At 63.6% G+C, this 16,170-nt stretch overlaps 1 protein-coding gene across 1 annotated transcript in view; it reads left to right on the top strand.

The window, feature by feature from the left end:
* Positions 1 to 1,254: 1,254 nt before the first annotated feature.
* Positions 1,255 to 16,170, top strand: part of SYT2 (synaptotagmin 2) — a 78,299-nt gene continuing 63,383 nt past the window's right edge. The window contains exon 1 of the mRNA XM_041725719.1: positions 1,255 to 1,396. The gene's annotated coding sequence lies outside the window, so the exon portion shown is untranslated. The remainder of the gene's footprint in view (positions 1,397 to 16,170) is intronic.

Below are 16,170 nucleotides of genomic sequence, written 5' to 3'. Positions count from 1 at the left end.
AGGCTGGCGCTGAGCGCCCTCGTCCTCGGACAGTGTAGGGCAGCCCGTTCAGTCCCTCCTACATCGGACTCTGGGCCGCAGGTGCGGTGCAGGTGAGCGGGGCTGAGTGTGAGCCCAGGGCCGGCGGGCACGCTCCCCTCTCACTCCCGGTGCTGTGGGGCGAGGAGGCTGGGGGTGTTCTCCGGGGTCCCACCGCGGCCTCCCCCTGCCCTCCAGCCTCAGACCCGTGTCCTCTCTGCAGTCCTTCGCCTGTTCTCAGTCGGTAGATGCGGCCTGGGGGCTGACACCGGCCGGACCCGAAGGCCTGTGCCCCGCGCAGAGGCGGCTGCTCCGGCCCGGCCTGCATCAGAGTTGCCCGGAGAGCGGACGTGGTTGTTCCGATGGTGCCGTTGGCGGCTCCTGCGGCCCCGCCCGGGGTGAGGAGGGGGCGGGGCGCCTGCAGCTCGGGCCCCCTCCTCCCGCGCGGCCTCCTGGCGCCCACCTTGACCGGGCGTCTCGGGCTGTCACACGTAGTGGGGGCCCCTCCCCCCACCTCCTCCCAGGCCCCCCCCGCCCCCGCCGCCCTGCGCCCCCATCCCCGCCCTGAGTTCCCCCAAGCATCCCGGTCGTCACCCCTCGGGCTCGGGGGCCTTACGTGGGGGAGCGCGTGGGGACGGGGCTCGGCGGTCCCAAACGGCCAGAGGGCTCCCGAGCCCGGGAAGGGAGCCTCGAGCAGGCCGGGGCGGGGGGACGCTCGGGCTCGGGGCGGCGGCCGGTCGCGGGCGGGAACGAGGATGCCCGGCTCCGGTCCGACTGTGCGGGGCCGAGCCCGGCCGTGACCTTGAGCGCGGGGCGGGGGCGCGGAGGGGAGCGGGGCGCGGAGGGGAGCGGGCCCCGCAGGACAGGTCTGCCCCGGCCCCGCCCCGGCCCGCCAGGCCCCGCCCCCGGCCCGCCAGGCCCCGCCCCCGCCCCGCCCAGGCCATCCCAGGGGCCGCCAGGCCCCGCCCCCGGCCCTCCCGGCCCCGATCAGGCCCCGCCCCCTGCCCCGCCCAGGCCACCCCAGGATCAGCCCAGGCTCCGCCCCCGACACGCCCCCGGCAGCCAGGCCCCGCCCCCGGCCCTCCGGCCCCCCCCCGCTCCACCCCCGCCCCGCCCAGGCCAGCCCAGGCCCCGCCCCGCCCTCCGCGGCCCCGCCCCCGCCCCGCCCCCGGCCGCGGCTCCTCCCCTCACTGCAGCGCCGCCGCCTCCCGCCTCCCGCCTCCCTCCCGCCGCCGGGCGCAGACCGCTCGGCTCAGCAAGTCTTGCGGCAAAGGCACTTCGGGCCGAGTTGGGGCCGGGGCGCAGCGGGACACCGGGCCGGGACGCACGCCCCCCGCGCGCCCTCACCTCGGCCCCGGGTCCTCCGCGCCGCCGCCGGGTAAGTCCGCCCCCGCCCCCGCCCCCGCCGCCCCCGAACTTCGTCCTCCGGGTCGGTTCCGTCCTGGGCCGAGGGGCGCGGGCGCGGGGGGCGCGGGGGTCGCGGAGGTCGCGGGGGTCGCGGAGCCCGGCACGCCCCAGCCCTCCCCAGCCCCGGGCTCCGCCGCCCGCCCCCCCGCCCTCCCGCCCTCCCGCGCTCCCGGCGGCCTCGGCCCCCCGCGCCCCCTCCCCGCTGCCCCAGACCCGCCGCGCTTCGGGACCCCGGGCCCGCCAGGTGGGGGCTCCGCGGCTGCAGGGGGCGGCCCGCACCTGGGAGAGGGCGCGGGCACCGTCGGGGTGTCGGGGGGAGCTGGGACGGGGACGCCAGGGGGGGTGGAGCGCCCCAGCCTCCCTCCAAATCTCATGACTCAGCACGACCTAGGACGTCCCGTCCGCTCGGCCCTCCCGCAGGGCCTGGCTCGGCCCCAGAAGGGCACAAGCCCACCTGCTCCTCCCCACTCCTCCGCCGCCCTCCCCGCGTGGGGCCCTCCCTCCGCCTCTGTTTGCCCCCTTTCCCTCAGGACACGGGGGGCTTCATTTATTCTGTAACTAAAAGGGTTATATGATGATTCGACCCGTACCCCATTAACCCAGTCCCTCCCCCCCGGTCCCATCCCCACATTCCACAGGTGCCTTCCCGACACCCCCAGCCCCAGCCGGCGGCGGGAGGGGGCCTGCGGAGCCCCAGCTGCCCCTCCGCAGCACCCCCCATTCCCTGCTGAGGCGGACAAGTAGATGTTCCGGCTGCTTTCTCCTGTGGCAGCAGGAAGGCGCAGGACGTAGGCGATGGCCCAGGAGGGGGGCACTGCGGAGAAGGGCAGAGGCTGGACGGGCGGGGGCCCGGTTGGAAGGGGTGGGCGCAGGGATGAGCAAGTGCTTAGCCCCCGTGTACCTGGAAAGACAGGAAGGTGGGCCAAGGTGTCACCTGGCCTGGCTCCAGCTTCGGCCCCCTGCCGCCCCGAGAGGGTCTCCCCGGGCAGTAGATTATCCTCAAGCTGAGCCATCCAGCTCCTGGTGACCTGGGCACGTCATCGGAGGGTGTGAGCATGAGGAAGACCAGAGCCCGGACCCTTGCCAGTCCTGTCCCCTTGCTTAGGTCCGAGTGCAGACCCCGGGCTGCCGGAAACATCTGTGTCCACTAGAGAAACCCAGAGGAGCCATTGCCCAGTGTCCCTAAGATGGGGCCAGAGGGGCAGGTGGAAGGGGCGGGCCTGGCCCACACTCCCAGCTGCAGCCTGGGTGGGCCCCGGGGCTGAGTCAGCGTCAGGGGTCCACGGCTTGCAAACAGACCTGGGCAGCGAGCCCACCCCTTGCTGCTTCTCTTCCTCACACCCCGGGAATGACGAGTGCCAGCTCAGGCTTCTCGCCCCGCCGCAGCCAGCCTCTGTCCCGCTTGGCATCGCGCGGATCCCTGGCTTCCTCCTCTAGGACACTGTGGGGGGACTTGCCTTTTCTGGGCCCCTCCTGGCCCACTCTCCGTGCTCTGGCCAAGGAGGAGCTGGGGGCTTCTGGAAAGCTGAGAAGGGGAAGGCAGATAGAAGCGTTCGACTTCAAGTCACAACAGACCTGGCTCACTGTCCCCGTAGGAGGAAGGGACCAGAGGTCGTCCTCCTTTTCAGGCCCAGCTGTGACGAGGGTGTCCCTGGCACTGCAGACAGCCGGGGCTGGGTGCGCCTTGGAGATGGGGAGCAGCCTCTCCCCTGCCTCCCTGAGCCAGTATTCCCAGCCCCAGGCAAGCCTGACCTCCAGGGACCCTTCTGCCCGGACCCGGACCCTGTCCTCCCCCGGCTGAGTCTCCTGCCCCTGCCCACCTGCCCTGGGAGTCTATGCAGCGCTCCAGGGGGAGAGATAGGGGCGCAGCAGGTGCCCCGGGATCCAGGGTGTGGGAAGGCCAGCGAGGTGGGGGGGGGTCTCGGGGCTCAGTGGACGGCCCGAGTGGCTGTCGGCCCCCTCCTGGGACAGAAGCGTCCTCAGGGGAGTCAGAGGCCGTGGACGGTGGGTTTGCTGCCTCGTTTGGCTTTGGCGTTTGGGCTTTCCCGGTGGAGGCTCCGGCTGAAGCTGGGCTTGCTGCAGGCCGAGGGAGGCGAGTTTTGAGACCCGGGAGAGCATGGAGGGTGTTTACTCGGTGCCGGGTGGTGGTTAATAGGAAGCAGCAAACCAGCGGGCTCGGCTTAAGGTCCCAGGGCCTCCGGGTGCAGAGTGTGTGCTTTATTACTCCACTCGTGCAACGGACATTTGTTGGTTCGCACCTACTACGTGAGCACCCGCTAGGTGCATCGTGTGCCGCTGTGGATGCCGCCGTGGACAGACAACCGCGGCGCGTGTGGGGTTTGCAGTCCAGGCGGCCCGGGCGGGTTGCTCGGCCACTCTGAGGTCAGTTCTGCGTCGATTCAACGATTAGCTTTGAGAGCCTACTGTGCGCAGGGGGCGGTAGGCCCCGGGGGTTCAGTGGGGGCAAAACCGGCCTGGTTCCCGCCCTCATGACGCTTACCCTCCGGTGACTAACGCGCAGAATAAGCAGGTTATTACGTAAGCAGCTCATCACGACTCGAGCACTGTTAGGAGGGCCTACCGGGTGCGGGTGCGGGGAGGTAAGGGTGTTTGCCCCCAGGGGGGCAGGCGCTCAGGAAACGACCTGCTAATACGGCCCCTGGACGGACGCCATCCTACAGTTCCGACGTGAAGAATCATCATCCACGCAGCCAGTTGGTTATTCGTCCTCCACCAGGTCAGAGACCCCGAGGTAGAGAAGCTGGGGCCCGGCCCTGGGCTCTCGGGAGCACAGGGAGTCTGTGATGACTCAGGCCGTCTCGCGGGGCAAGGTCACGTCACGGCGCAGCCTGGTGGCTGTAGCCAGACTGCCCGGCTTCCTCCCGGTGCCGCCACTCGCTCTGACTTCGGGCAAGTGAGCCAAATCCTGTTCCTCCACCTGCCCGGTTGTGCAACGGAGACAGAGTCCGTACCTGTGACGTGGGTGGTTCTGGGCGACGGCGGACCAAGTGGTTCGTGCACAGGGTTTAGAACGGCGAGGGCCTTGCGGGTGGTTCCGCCGAGCTCGTGCCGCCCACGGGCCTCCCGCCAGTCCTCTGCCCGCGGACGGGACCCCCTCCTGCCGGACGGACCACTTCCCAGCTCTGTTAATCCTAAAAACCCAGAGGAAGGGGCTGCTCCGGCTTCTCCGGTGGCCATTCCCGGGGTTTCCTCCCTCAACTTCCAGGCGGTTCTTCATGCCCGACAAAGCCGTATGTTGTCAAAGCTCAGTTTCCGGGGAGGATTTGTCCCGGCAACTCTTCATTGTCACCCCTGGGACCGTCGTTCGGGTCGTAGCCAGAACGGTGGGCACGTTAGGGTGCAGGCCCCGAGGGACGCGAGCAGTCGCTGCGAGTAGACCTTGGGGCGCTCCTAGCTGCCAGCCCCGCACCCCACCCCAGCGTGCACACGCACTCACGGGTCTAAGCGTCAAGGGGCCTAAAATTAAACATCAGGAAGGATGCCCCAAATACATGGTACGCAAGATGTTCTAGAAGCTTCCTCCCTGGATAATTTCTAGACTAGGACAGACTTCCCCACCTGTGTGGTCAGGAGACCAGAGCACTGAATGCCGGGGATGAGGAGGTCGCATCCGGAGGGAAGCAGGCTGTGCGCCGCTTGGTCCGTCCGTGGGGGGTCAGGCGCCACCAGGCAGCTCCCTCGGGGGTGGGGGCAAGGCAAGAAGAGGACAGCCCTGCGGTCGTAAAGCCGGGGGAGGCCCTCTTCTGACCACCTTGTCTGGGGCTCAGGATCCCAGCCTCTCCGTAGGCCACCCCGCCGTCAGGGCGTCGCGGGACGGGAGTCAGGGCGTCGCGGGAGTGGCCGTGTGTGGCCTCCGAGCCAGCCGGGCCTCCCCTTTCTCCAGCTCCGCCCCCTTCCCTTCTGCCTCACAGTCCCCTGTACCACAAAGAGGCCAAGGCCCGGAGACAGTTTAAATCCTCGCACTGTTGAGGCCGGAGCGAGGTCTCACACCCAGATCCTGGGCACCTCGGGGTCGCTCCCGGCCGCCGGGGCCGCTTGCTCAGACCCTTCGTCCTCAGGGAGCCCCCGCGCGTCCCCTGCTCTTTCGCAGCAGCCCCGTCTAGGTGTGGACCCGCCAACTCGGCCAGGGGTCCTCAGAGTCGGTGACGCTTTGGGGGCGAGCAGGGACCCGTCCCTGACGTCGGTGGCAGGGAGGTGCAGGATGGGCAGCGATCCCTTGGAGAAGCGGGATCCGTGCTCCCGGTGCTCCCAGTCCGCTGCTGGGTTGCTCTGGGACTCGGCCACCAGGAGCGCCCGCCGCGCAGCGCCAGTGACGGGGCAGCCGGGCACCCGGCCCAGCCTCAGGCAGCCGCGTCCGCCACGGGGGGCGGCCGTCACCGCCAGTTCCCGGCTGGGCGGCGTCTCCCCGGAAGCCCAGCAGGACGTAGGCCCGCGTGCCCGTGTGCGCGCTTGGGTCCACGGCTTCTCCTAGAGGCCAGGCCGAGGGGGTGCCCTGGCTCCAGCCCAGCGCCGCCCCGCCCCCCCCGGCCCCCCCTGCTGCCCTCCTTTTCCTTCCGCTTCCAGTTGCAGGGACGAGATGGGGAGACGAGATGGGGAGGCCGCCGGCCGCCTGCAGGTTCCCCTCAGCCTTGGGGCCTCGCTCCCTCCGTCTCCCCACAGAGGCCCCGGGAACCCGAGGGCCTCCTCGCTGGGCACCTGGGACGACGGCGGGTGCTGGCCGGGCGGGGAGTCAGGGAGGCTCCTCGAAGGCTTGCGGGAACCAGGTGCCTCGCGGGACGGGGGCGGCGGCCGGGGCTTCCTCCGGGGTTGGTGCCGTAGCTCGGGAGCTGCCCGGCGGCCTTCCCCAGGAGCTTCCGTGGACCTCGACACCGAGTGTGAGTGGTCGTAGGGGGCCCGGCGCCGCCAGGTGGGACCGCTGACACGGGGCGCGGCTCCTGCCAGGCGGAGCGTGGGGCGACAGCAAGTCGGCCGAGGCCGGGACCCGGAGGGGACACCAGCCGGGTGGAGGCCCAGCAGCCCGCTGCGGTGGGCGGGGGTGCCGGTGGCCCAGTGGTGGCTCGCCTGCGCCGTCCCCGGGCCCCTTTAGCTTCCTGTCCCCCGGAGCGAGCGGGGAGCAGCCCTCGGGTCCTTAGGGAAAGGACCTCCTTTCTGGCGTCCAGCCGTACCTGTTTCTGCTCCTGCAGAGGAGGAGGGCCCGGCGGGTGTGAGGGGGGCCTGCGCTAAGGGTGGTGGGCTCCGGGACCCTCCGTGCCTCTCACCGCCTGCGTTTATTTGGAGAAGAGAGTGTTCAGCAAACGCACGTTTATCTCCGTCCTCCGTGGGGCTGCGTGGCTGCCCAGCCTGTGAGCCGTGGGTCCCTCGTTGTGCCGACCGCGCCATGGACCACAGTCACGGGCCCATGGACGTGGGTGCGAGGTTAGGCCCCAGACCCTTGGGCTTCCCGTGTTCCCACCTGTCTGAGGAACGTGTGGAGGATGATGCTCTGGGTTAGATGCTCTGGGGTCCTGGGGAGGCAGACCTGGGGGCTGAAACCCAGCCTCACCCCTGGGAGCCAAGGTGAGTTAGAGGTGAGCCCAGGAATCAGAGGGTGGCTGTGGCTGCGGCTGGGCTGGGGACAGCGGGACACTTGGAGTTAATTGAGGGAAGGCCAGGGGGCTCCGTCTCCCAGTGTGAGTCTCCCACGGGGAGGAAGAGGCATCACTTAATAAGGCTGCCCTGGTTCCAGATCAATCCTGGATTGCAGGAGGCCAAGGGGGAAGCACGACAGAGAAACTGGATTAGCTCTTTGACACTGGCACGTGCGCTTGGTGCCGCAGGAGGCGGGGGTCGTGAGGGCCGGGCCTGCAAGGGGCAGCTCAGCGCCCCGCCCCGAGTTTGACGGCTCCCGGGGAGACCGTGGTCCCCAGCCCTGGCCGGTGTCCTGCTGCTAGAGCCCCAGAGTTGCGCAGGGGAACGGACCATGGCAAAAGCCCAGGCTTCACCGCAGCGGTGGGAGGTGTCCTCGGGCTTGCCTCCGGATATGGACGTAGGAGAGGCGGTGGGGACAGGCGGTGGGGACGCGGGAGGGTGATGGGGAGGAGGGAGGGGTGATGGGGACTGGGGGGAGCTGCAGCGGGATGGGGGAGGGCAGCGCTGACACCCGGGGTCATGGCCCACCGCTGCGTGCTCTGCACGACATGAGGGAAGCGGCAGGCGCATGGCTGAGTCTGGGGTCCGGGGTCGGGTCTGGGGTTCAAGGTCCAGGGTCTGGGGTCCAGGGTCGGGTCCAGGTCCCACTGCCTAGGTGAGACCCCACCTGCACCTCTTGCCTGGTGTCCCTGCCAGGTCGGGAACTGAGCCTGAGAGTCCTCATCTGGAGACGGAGGTCGTCACCCATGAGGGGCCCCCCCCGGGGAGGGTCACGAGGTGTCCCAGGCTGCCACCTCCCCGAGGAAAGGGCCCTGGACCTCTGTGCGTCCCTAGGAAGTGCTCAGAGAGTCGTGGGGTCAGAGCCATTTTCAGAATAAGCCCCGGGTTCTTGGCCCTTTCTCTCGGATGTGGGCGGTGAGGGTCCTGAGGCCTTGGGTTGGACAGCTGGCGGGTGGGGGTGGGGGTGCAGGCGGGGGTGCAAGAGGGGGTGCAGGTGGGAGCACAGGAGGGGGTGCAGGGGGGGTGCAGGAGGGGGTGCAGGTGGGAGTGCAGGCAGGGGTGCAGGAGGGGGTGCAGGTGGGGGTGCAGGCAGGGATGCAGGTGGGGTGCAGGAGGGGGCGCAGGAGGGAGTGCAGGCAGGGGTGCAGGAGGGGGTGCAGGCGGGGGTGCAGGCAGGGATGCAGGTGGGGGTGCAGGCAGGGATGCAGGTGGGGGTGCAGGAGGGGGTGGAGGTGGGGTGCAGGAGGGCGTGCAGGCGCACCAGGCTGTCCCCCGCTGGATATCTCTGCCACACGCCTGCTGACGGGAGGAAGAACCAAGCAAGCAAATAAATGCCAGTTTCAGTTAAGAGTTTCTCTGAGGAAGAAGATTTCAAATTGCGTTAAAATCTGGACTCTCGAGAGCACGTCTTTTTTAATGTTCTTTGTGAAGAAATGAGAAGGACACACGAAGCCCTCCCGCCGCGAGGCGTGTGGTGCTCACCCCCTGGGGACACACGATCCCCGCAGGGGGTGGCCTGGTCCGGGGCGGCGTCTAGACCCCGTGGTGCTGGTAGAGTGTGTCCCGTGGAGGAGGAGAACTGTCCCAAAGGAGGGGGGGCAGTTCCACCCTGGGTCTGGGGGAGGGACCTGAGCCCCCGTGGGGGCGCTCCGACGGCCACCTGCTGGGGAGCGCAGTCCCTGAGGGGAACCCGCCGGAGGCCCTCGATTGTACCGAGTGCGGCCCCTGGGTGTCCGCGGCCCCAGGCCGCCGGCTGGAGGCACAGTTACGGGTCCGCCCGCCCGCCGCCGTGGCGAAGACTGAGCGTCCTGATGGTCGCAAGGGGAGGTGACGCTCTGCCCTTGGGAGGGACCCACAGGCTCCCCGTCTCCCCATGGCTTGTGCCGGGCACCGGGGAGTCGGTCGCTCCATCCTGGGAGGCTCGGGGGACGCTTGAAGGGCCACCTTCGCCGGGGTCAGGTGTCTGCTCGCTCGCGGGGCCCAGCAGGGAGCACAGCTGCCCTGGCACAGGGAGGCACAGGGACCGGAAGGACGGAGCCCCCCTGGGTGAGGCCCCCCTGAGTGCTTTGTCCTTTCCTGGGAGGGGGAGCCCCGAGGCCCGGCGGCTGTCCCGTGCGCCCCGGAGCTACAGCAGGCTCGGGTCCCTGATCCCCACGCCCCAGCGCCCTGGATGTGCGAGCCGACTTCCCGCCCTCTGGCTCTTCCTCTCTATCCAGAAGGTTCCCTGCAGGCCGACCCGGTTGGCGGCTCGGGGGCGCGGGCAGGACGGGGCGGCCTCCACAGGGCCTGTCCTTCCAGGGCGCAGAGCCCGGCAGCCCGGCGCAGAGTCCACCCCAGTGCCCTAGTTTCGGGGAGCACCTGCTTGTTGTCTGGGCGAGCGGCATCCCGGAGCACTGGACTCGAGCGGGAGGACTGTGGCTCCCCGCAGACGCGCAGGTGCAGACCCGCCCCCCCACAGCCCTTGCGGGCTCCTGTGGGCCACGGGGCGTCCGTCTCACGTTCCTCGGGAATTGAGAGTGAAATCGGATCCGAGACCTGGTCTTCAGGTTGGAGAGGACTTCTCCAGGCGACATGTGTCCTCCCCTCCCCTCCACCTGCCACTCCCCGGCTTGGCCCAGAACTGCTGTGGGCGGCGTCCTGGGCTGGGGTCCGGCCCCGGGGCGGGGGCCACGGCGCTGGGTGGTCTGCGTGCACACTTCGGCCCTCCGCACGCTCGCTCACACTCATCCACCCACTTACTCATTCACTCCACGCAACAGGCATTCACGAGCGAGGCTGCCGTGGGGACCAAGGGGCACAACTGCCCTTGCCCTCGTGACCTTGCTAGTCTGAGGGAAGCGGGACACCGAGGAAAAGAAACACACGATTGATTATTTGATTGCAACTACGATATCGGACGTGAAGTAAGACGAGCTCAAGGCTCCTAGGGTCTATGATGGGGGCGCCCAGCGGGGTGGGGGTGGTGGGCGTGTGGCCCCCGCGACCCAGGAGCTATGCGGGGCCGTAAGCACGCCCGGACCTTCTCATGGGACCTCAGGGTGCTCCCTGGTCCTGCTTCTAATCCCCCCGGCGACCCTGAGCTTGTCGAGGGAACTCTTTGAATTTGTTCATTCTTCTGTAAAATGGGGATACCTGACTGGACATCCCTGCAGTCCCCTCCCAGAGCCCCCAGAAAAGCATTAGAAGTTTTAAGCCAAACTGTTGTTCTTCTGGAGACTGAGAAAGGAACTCGGGGAACAAGGATGGGAAAGCTCCTTGGCCACTGACTCCGAAGAGCAGGGGGGAGATAGAGAATAAGCCCGGAGCCCGGGGACCGTGGTTCTTCGGTGTCACAGATGGAGGAGTGAGCGTGGCAGGCGTGTCCCCAGAGTGGTTGGAGTCGGGGATGGAGACATGACAGGATAAGGCTGCTGTCGCTGCGCCAAGGGTAGGACTAGGGCAAGGGTTTGAAACTGAAGCAAGCAGGGTTTAGGTTAGACATTCAGCAGCACTTTCATGCTTACTGCACTGAGACACCCGGCAGGCCACCAAGGGGTGAAGAGGGCGTCACAAAGGTTTTCAAGAAAAGCAGAGGAAGAGCTTTTCTGAGGACGTGTGTGTGGAAGTGGAGGCGGGTGGATAGGCGACCTCATGAGGTCTCGCGCTCAGGTGAGCCCATGGATATCTCGCTTTGCCACCGATGCCAGCGCCATCTGGACGTCTGGGGAGGAGCATGAGTTGGAATGAATGAGTTTCTGAGCATAAACTGTCCCCAGTTCACATCTCCCGATGACACATGTGGCTTAACTGCAACCGTCACAGTCAAACTGAGCCCAGTTACCCTCTGCTCTCTTGTCCCCCTGTAAATGCGGCGTCTGAGAAGCGTATTCGTTGCTGGCAATATGGTTGCTTGGGAGGCTGGGTTTGGGGCTAAGGGGGGGCCAGGCTGTTTCATGTTTCAGACTGAGAAACGGGCTGGAGACGGGCTCCCTGAAGGCCTGGGATGGGGTAGCCCACGAGGCCCTCTTGGGATCCTGAGGCAGTCCCGTCTCTATGGATGGGGGATAGATCAGATGCCATCCCTCTTTTTTTTTAAATATTTTATTTATTTATTTGAGAGAGAGAGACAGAGGCACAGGCAGAGGGAGGAGCAGGCTCCATGCAGGGAGCCTGATGCGGGACTCGATCCTGGGTCTCCAGGATCACGCCCCAGGCCAAAGGCAGGCGCTAAACCCCTGAGCCACCCGGGGATCCCAATCAGATGCCATCTCGAGGGTTCTTTGTGTCCTTGGACTCTTTTGTTGTCATTACCTGTGGTCACAGGTTTTCCGTGTGTGGGGAGGTCGGGCGAGTATTGCACTTGTGCGTGTCTGCCTGGTCCAATGAAACCTGCCCACCCCCACTCCCACTGAGGAAGATGCTCCTCATCTTTAGTGACTCATAATGTTAGAAAGGCAGCCGAGAGCATGAAGGACTTGAGATAGACACAAAGAGGAACTTCTGATTGGTAAAGGTGGTTAGACATTGTGACAGAAGACCAAAGAGATGGTGAGATCTCCAAAGAGAAGAAAGTCTGGGACAGGGCAGGTATGTAGAAAGGAGAGCTTGACCGCCAAGGTGCTCTGCCTCCGAGGGTTCTTAAGTGTGGATGTAGACATTTTGGAGAGAGTTGACTGTGTGCAGTTGTTATAGTTGACTCGTATTCAATGAGTGTATCACAGTAGGGGAGGAGGGTGGGGAAGAGGTGGAGGAGGAGGAGGGGAGGAGGGTGGGGAAGAGGTGGAGGAGGAGGAGGGGAGGAGGGTGGGGAAGAGGTGGAGGAGGAGGAGGGGAGGAGGGTGGGGAAGAGGTGGAGGAGGAGGAGGGGAGGAGGGTGGGGAAGAGGTGGAGGAGGAGGAGGGGAGGAGGATGGGGAAGAGGTGGAGGAGGAGGAGGGGAGGAGGGTGGGGAAGAGGTGGAGGAGGGGAGGAGGGGAGGAGGGTGGGGAAGAGGTGGAGGAGGAGGAGGGGAGGAGGGTGGGGAAGAGGTGGAGGAGGAGGGGAGGAGGGGGAAGAGAGTAATGCTGGGCATAGCAGGGCTTAGGAGAGGGAGAGCCTCTTTATCAGTATTGGAATGACATCTCTGAAGTAGGGGATGGGTGTGTGTGTGTGTGTGTGTGTGTGTGTGTTTACTCGGCATCAGGAGACTTTCCTTATGAAAGTCAGACCTGCAGGACACGGGGATGCCTGCTGCCGTGTGAGCCGCCCATTTCAATCCGGGCTGCTCCTCATCTCTTGCTAAAGCAGCTCCTCTGGTTTGTTGGCTTGTTTGTTTTAAGTAGGCTCTACCCCCAGCCCAACGTGGGGCTTGAACTCGGGACCCTGAGATCAGGAGTCGCGTGCTCTGCCAACTGAGCCAGCTAGGCGCCCCCGAAACAGTCCCTTTGTGTGGGGTCCATTCACATGTGATGAACTTTTGCTTTGCCAACAAGCTGCAATCATTCGGCCTCAAGATCGAAGAGAGTGAAGAGCCAGGTACCTCGTGAAGGATGTGGCTTCTAGATTTTTGCAGCCTGGACTCCAGTTTGGGGCTCGGGCTGGACTCAACTCCTATTTAACACGATCCTGACAGTGCATTTATTTGTTTCTGACATCCCCTCCGTCCCCCACTTGATTCCAAGGAACCACAGTCACGATTATGGACTTGGGAGATGTGACCTTGAAAGATCCTAATACCCAGTTTCCCGGCTCGTGAGAGAACCTTTCAAAATCGCCCCACGTCTTCTGAAGACTCTCCTGTTGTCTACGTATCCTCCACATTTCCCTTGGCCTTCCCTTGTGGTGAATTCTTTCTTAGAAAGTTTCCTCTTGGGGATCCCTGGGTGGCTCAGCGGTTTGGCGCCTGCCTTTGGCTCAGGGCACGATCCCGGGGTCCTGGGATCGAGTCCCGTGTCGGGCTCCCGGTGCATGGAGCCTGCTTCTCCCTCTGCCTGTGTCTCTGCCTCTCTCTCTCTCTCTGTCTATCATGAATAAATAAATAATCTTAAAAAAAAAAAGTTTCCTCTTGAAGACTGAAGCCAACCAGTATCAGTCATGTTGTTTTTCTCACGTTTAGCTTCTGTATCTGAGTATCTTAGAATATTTTTGGGGCCAAACCCAGTTCAAGGTGATGAGAAGTGGTGAGAGTAGGGATGGGACATTCCCATTCCCCGCGCTCTGGAACCTTTACCCCTTTATCGTGTTGAAATTAGTTTCTGTAGAAATTACTTCATGTAGACGGTCTCCTGGATTATATTATCAACTTTCCCCTGAATCTCCCATAGCACCCTTACAATGCTAGAGGCCCCAACACCAACAGTGCCTAAAATGCAGATCTTGAAAAATAATAATAATAAAAGTAAAAAAAAAAAAATTTTTTTTTTAATGGAAATCTTGGCTTGTTGGGACTGGGAGGTTCAGCACCACGGACAGAGCCCCCGCGCCTGCGAGCTCGAGGCAGGGCTGGGAGGAGACTCGGGGCTGTGGAAAATTGGGAAAGTTGTTGCCACCCTTTACTGACTGTGAGACCTTGGCCAAGGTACGTCCTCCTCCTGGATCCCAGTCTCTACTCTGTCAAAGGAGCAGGAAGTCCCAATATGCCGTGAGCTTGAGCATCCATAAGACTGTGGGGCTCCGCTTGCTCCTCCAGGCCGGCCTTGCACTCTCAAACCACCTCCCCGTTTGGGCAAAATCATCTTTCCCAGGAGGTCTTTATTCATTTATTTTTTTAAGATTTTATTTATTATTTATTTATTCATGAGAAAGAGAGAGAGAGAGAGGCAGAGACACAGGCAGAGGGAGAAGCAGGCTCCATGCAGGGAGCCCGACGTGGGACTTGATCCCGGGTCTCCAGGATCATGCCCTGGGCTGAAAGCGGCGCTGAACTGCTGAGCCACCTGGGCTGCCCCCCAGGAGGTCTCTAAAAGTAGTCCTGACACGCCTGGCCTGGTGAGGGGAGGGCCAGTTTAGCTGGCAGGTGACAGGGATACACGGCCTCAGGCCCTGGAATCTAGCCGAGGCCTCCCAAAGTCAGTGACCTGCATCTCCCTCCAGCTTGCTGCGATGTTTGGAGCAGGTGCATCTTCCCTGTAATATTCACACTCCAGATACCTCAGTGCCCGCTCCACTCATGGGCAAAATCTAGCCTGGGTTGGCAGGAGGGGAGGACCTGGGTGGCAGGGACAGTCGTGTGAAGCTTAGCTGAAGCCAGAGGCCTGAAGTGAAGCTGGAGCTGACTGGGCATCCCTGAGAGGGGACTGTGTAGGACTTAGAGTGCAGAATCCAGACTTGTCCTCGTCGGCAGGTCAGCAGGGTGTGAGAACTGAGCGCCCACCCCACCCCGCCCTTGGGGGGGGTGCTGGATTGCCGGGGGAGCAGGCTGCAAAGGAAGAGGAGGCACGGCTGCCAAGGCTGGCGCGGGGCCAGGTGTGGGGCTGGGTGGGCAGAGACTGGGAGCTCTTCAGGGCCCTGAGGGCTGGGGGAGCCTGTGACCGTGGGAGAGGAGATAGGCGCCAGCCCTGGAGTGTGTCCCGATGCGCCTGGAGCAGGACTGCATCACCTTTTCCGCGTTTGGTTCATCTAAATGGGGTCATTCCTCTGCTTCCAGACCCCTGGAGATTCTGTGCGGGGAAAGAAGCTCTTCTTTTCTGTCCTCTAGCTCCTCCTTTTCTCATCTCCCCTGCATCTACATTGCTTCCTTGACCACCGTATATTTCACTAAATTGATAATCGAAACATTTGTTTCCCTGCCCGGGGCGTGGAGTTTGGGGGGAATGTGTGACTGTCATTAGACGGGCAGCTCGGGCTCTACTTACTAGGGGGAGCCACTCGGAACCCTCCATAACTTACCTGACACGAAAGGGAAATTCGGGGCAATATCCAGGTTACCTCCTACCTCCCGTTTTGTGCTTCTCCCCTTAGAGACGTGAAGTGCCTCCTGCAGCCGTCCTGTGCTACCCAGGCCTCCCCCCTCGTGACGCTCGCCTCGTCTCCCTTTCCCTAGCCCTGAGAATAGTGCAGCACGTCTTATTCTGCAGCCCCAGGCACAGATTCAAACTGCTCCTCTGGAACATGGCACTCCTCCCCAAAAAAGGCATCTGCGTGTTGAACAGGCAGCGATGCCTGCCCAAAAAAAGTCTGGATAAATAATGACGGGATTCCAGGCATGGTGGTGGGGAGCGTGCTTGAGGCCGTGCCCTCTCCTGTGCCATTTGTAGCACCAGGTGGTTCACCGCCGCCCTCACCAGTGGGCAAAACCAGTTCTTGGGAGTGGAGTCGGGGTGCGGAGGGGCAGAGCACGTCTCGCCTGGCAGAGAGGACTGGTGTTTGCGTTCGTGGGTACAATATTCTTATAGGGGGACGGAGAACTGGAGGCTTAAACCTCTAGTAGCAAGAGTGTCCATTGCTCAGGTCTGGTCCTGAAACCATTGCCCTGGAGAGTGCAAGGCCAGCCTGGGGGAGCAAGCTGAGCCCCACCGTCTGACTGCAGGGAGCCCAAGGCTTTGGTCTTTTTTTTTTTTTAAAGGTTTTATTTATTTATTTATTTATTTATTTATTTATTTATTTATTCATGAAAGACACAGAGAGAGAGAGGGGCAGAGGGAGAAGCAGGCTCCATGCAGGAAGCCCGATGTGGGACTCGATCCTGGAACTCCAGGATCATGCCCTGAGCCAAAGGCAGACGCTCAACTGCTGAGCCACCGGGTGTCCCAAGGCTTTGGTCTTTTTTTTTTTTTTTTTCTTTCAAGGCTTTGGTCTTAAAGACAATGGATGCTGCTCATCTCCTCCTCGGCTGAGAGCACAAGATACGAGGAGACTAATTTTGACCCACGGTAGGAAGATCTTCTAGAGCAAGGATTCGGTCTGTTAGAACAAGAACAATTTGGTCTAATAGAGCAAGAATTTTGGGTATAAACCTAGTGTCTCATCCGGCGCCTGGCACATGGAAGATACTTAGCAAATATTTACGGGCCGAATATTGAAGGGTCAGAACCGTCTAAACACTCGGTGGCTTCTCTCCAGAGGCACCTTGTCCGCAGGTGTATTAACTGTTGTGTTGCTGGAGGGGCGCCTGCCGCCCTGATGGCCTGGTCCCCAGGGC

The sequence above is a fragment of the Vulpes lagopus genome, chromosome 1 (genome assembly GCF_018345385.1).
Source record: "Vulpes lagopus strain Blue_001 chromosome 1, ASM1834538v1, whole genome shotgun sequence".
Classification (NCBI taxonomy): domain Eukaryota; kingdom Metazoa; phylum Chordata; class Mammalia; order Carnivora; family Canidae; genus Vulpes; species Vulpes lagopus.
This window is presented reverse-complemented; position numbering and strand designations above follow the sequence as displayed.